The following is a 3,468-nucleotide window of genomic DNA, read 5'->3' as shown; positions in this document are numbered from 1 at the left end:
CTGCTGTGGCACGCTGCCGTGGCTCCGCGTGGCGGCCGGCGGCACCGGGGCCGTCCGGCGGGCTCGGGCGACGGCGGGGGGGAGCCGCGGCTGGCAGGGTCCGTGGGCAGGCGGAGCCGCGGCTCCACGGGCTCGTCTGCGGGGACCGGGTGCCGCGGGCTGCCGGGCCGGGTGTCCGGGCGGACAGGGGCCGTGGCGCTCGGCGGGGTGTCCGCGCTGGCGGCAGCAGGCACGCACGGAGCGCCGTGCGGTGCGGGGAACCGGGGCTGTGGTTTGCCTCCCTGTGCTGCCTCGGGGGGTCTGTGGATTGCAGTGGGGTTTATGCCCCGGGAACGGGGCCGCGGTGTGCAGCCTGGTGTGTCTGCGCGGGTGAATCTGGGCCACAGTTTGCGGTTGGGTGTCCATTGGGTGCGAGGGGCAGTGGTGAGCAGTTGGATGAATGATTTGGGGAATGGGGCTGTGGCTTGCATTGGGCAGTATATTGGGACATGGAGTGGCAGTCGTGGTTTGCTGTGGCAGGTGTTGGGGGAGAGGAATCATGGGCTGCAGGTGTTGGGGGAGAGGAATCATGGGCTGCACTGGGGTGCCAGCACCTAAGGACAGGAGCTGTGGTTGGCACTGGTGTGCCTGTGCTGGGGAGTGAGGGCTGTGACGTGCTATGGGGTATGCAGGCTGGAGAGAAGGGTCTGTGGCTGTAGTGGGGGCGTATTTGGGGGATAAGGGCTGTGATTTGCAGTGAATTGAATGTAGCTGGGGGTAGATGCCATGGTTTGCAGTGACATATACGTGCTGGGAAGTAGGGGCCATAATTTATGGTTGGGTGTATGTGCTGGGGAACAGGAGCCCTGCTTTCTGGAATCATGCACACAGGTGTAGAGACCATGGAATCATGGTTTCTGGAATCATGCAGACAGAGGGTAGGGACCATGATGCCTGTGGCATGGTCCAGAAGCCTTTAAACAGAGCAGGGTTACTTCTGGTGAGGGCATGTCACTGCTTTTGTAACACCTCTCTTTCTGATCTTTGTGTATCTGCGTATAACTGAGTGTATCCACACCCAGGGCTTTGCACGTACCTGTGCATGATGCTCAGCACACCATTTTTCCATGTGTTTTGTTGTCAGTATGTAAGCACAATTTGTGTAGTCAGGCATCTCCAACCCAGTCTCTCCTGGATAATGTGCTGTCCTCTGGGCTCAGGATGTGCTGTACAGTCCTGTTTGCGGGACTTACGTGGCCGTGCTCCTGAGCCTCGGCATCAGTTTGCAGTTTTGGCCCTGATTGCATGGGGAACTGCTGGAAAAATGGGAGTCTGCCATTCTCCTCCTCTTCTAAAAATGGGTCAAGGAAGCAGGAAACTCCAGAGCTGGATTTGCACAGGTACTGGTACATACGAGTGTCCGTGTTTGTGTGAATCAGGATGTGAGAATGAAGAGACGGTAGCCCTGGAAGCAAACAGGATTTAAACAGGAACTGTAGCTTCTGTTTCTTGCCTTAATGCCCATGGACAGGGATCCTCAAAGGCTTCAGTGATGTAAGGGTTACATCTGTCAAGCATCTGTGAGAAACATAGTCAAACAGGAGGCTAGCTGTGTAACCATGCCTATAGCAAATGTCTTGCTGTGTTAGCATACCAGCTGCTCTTTTAGCTGTAGTGTGTTTGTGCCAAAGCCTTGGGTTGCAAGGAGAGGAGATGAGGGCTAGGAAATGACCTTGGCACAGTTCTACTCTTGTCTTGGCCTAGGTGCCCCAGAAGGTGTCTTTGCCTGGGATGTGCAGTTGCTCTTGGCTGGTGTCTCCTAGGCTGGCCAAGCAGTGCTTGCTGCAGCCCTTGCAAATGTGGATGTTGCACAAGAGCCTGCACTCTGAGAGCGTGAGTGCGAGCTTGAATCTTTGGGATTGTATGGCTGCACGTGAAATGCAGCGCGCTTTGCGTGCATTGCTTGTATGCAGCCACTGAGGCTTGGGGCTGGGCTTGCATGGGAACTGAGTGGGAATAGGGATGGCTCTTATATGGGGCATGCTAGGGTCCGTTTCCACCAGAAATTCATAAGTTTCATTCAATACATTTGTTGTCATTCTTTCTCAATAGTGGCATACAGGTAATGGAGACAGCACATAATGTTTCCGTAGTTTGTTTATTTTTAACTAAAGCTTAAATTCATTATGAAGTTCTTGTGCATGTGGCAACAGAGGTTGAGAGGGCACAAAGGAGAATATTACAAGGTTCTTTTTTTAGATAATCTTTTTTTCTGTTTTACAGCTTAGAACATGTAAATATTCATATAACACCTAAGTATTCTCATGTTGTTAGTATTTACTTGATAATGAATAATCTATGCTCTCTATGTTTTGTACCACATCATTTAGTTAAACCACTGCTGTCTTATGAAAGTGCACATGTACAAGCAGCCCATTACAGAATATTCTGTTGAGATTTCAACCAGATAAAAATTGTTACTGCTGCTGTCTCTGCACGGGAGGTGCGGGGCAGGATGTGGGGCAGCATGGGGTGCATGGGGCAGCAGGCTGAGGCTGGGTGCAGGGCTGGCAGGCTGGGCTCCCTTCCCTGTCTTGTGGGGGAGCAGGAAGGTGTGCGTGGAGCTGGGGTGCCCAGCGGGGTGAGGTTCCCTGATAGCAGGACTACAGGGCCCTTGGGCTGGCCGCAGGCAGGTCCTGCCCTGCAGCGTGGCAGACAGCGTCTCGCTGCTGTGGGGCATTGCAGAGCCAGGCCAGCATCTGGCCGTGGCATTTGGGGTAGCAGGAAGCACATTGCTATGCAAGCCGGGCAGGGGCATGTGTGGCTGTGATGGAGTTGAGCTGCTTCTGCCGGCTGCATTCAGGCCCTCAGAGTGGTGCAGGGACCAGCCACAGCCCAAGGTAATGTCATGAGTAGTGCTCTGGGCTCCTGCCTGCTGGCGCAGGAGATAAGAAGGAGCTGAGAGGGGAACAAAGGAGCTGGCACTGTCAGAGCCGGGATAGGATCAGTTGTGCCCTGCCCCAGTCTGCCTGCCTCCTCCCAGCACTGCACCCAGTGCTGCCAGCTTGGATGCTGGGACCTGGTGGTCCAGTTCTGCCCTTGACACTGGTGGCAGCGGGGGCACAGCTGCCCCAGGGGCAGCAGAACTGTAGGGTGGGGATCCCCTCTGCAATGGCAGACCTGTCGCAGGGGAGGCCATGGAGCTAAAATGAGCACAAAGAGTAAATTGCCATCCCACTCCTAAATGCAGCTGAGCTGCTGTAACTGTGACAACAGGCACAAGCGCTGGCTTCTGAGTGCCTTGGCTCCCATTGGTAGCGTAGGAAGGGGGAGTCAGCACCGGGTTTGTGGAAGTCTCTCAAGGATCAGCCTAAACTTTTAGGGGATCAGGTGTCTGTGTCACTACCGAACAGCCAGGCTGCCCATCTGCTTGTGGGGAGCAGAGTGGATGGAGACTTCCGTAACCCAAGAAGCGGGTCGATGAGGAGG

The 3,468-nt window shown here is 55.0% G+C and overlaps 1 long non-coding RNA gene across 1 annotated transcript in view; it reads left to right on the top strand.

Moving 5' to 3' along the window:
• Nucleotides 1-3,203, top strand: part of LOC118171702 — a 14,669-nt gene extending 11,466 nt beyond the window's left edge. The window contains exon 3 of the long non-coding RNA XR_004753335.1: nt 3,193-3,203. This is a non-coding gene — a long non-coding RNA (uncharacterized LOC118171702). The remainder of the gene's footprint in view (nt 1-3,192) is intronic.
• Nucleotides 3,204-3,468: the final 265 nt, after the last annotated feature.

Source organism: Oxyura jamaicensis, chromosome 1 (genome assembly GCF_011077185.1).
Source record: "Oxyura jamaicensis isolate SHBP4307 breed ruddy duck chromosome 1, BPBGC_Ojam_1.0, whole genome shotgun sequence".
In the NCBI taxonomy this organism is placed as follows: domain Eukaryota; kingdom Metazoa; phylum Chordata; class Aves; order Anseriformes; family Anatidae; genus Oxyura; species Oxyura jamaicensis.
This window is presented reverse-complemented; position numbering and strand designations above follow the sequence as displayed.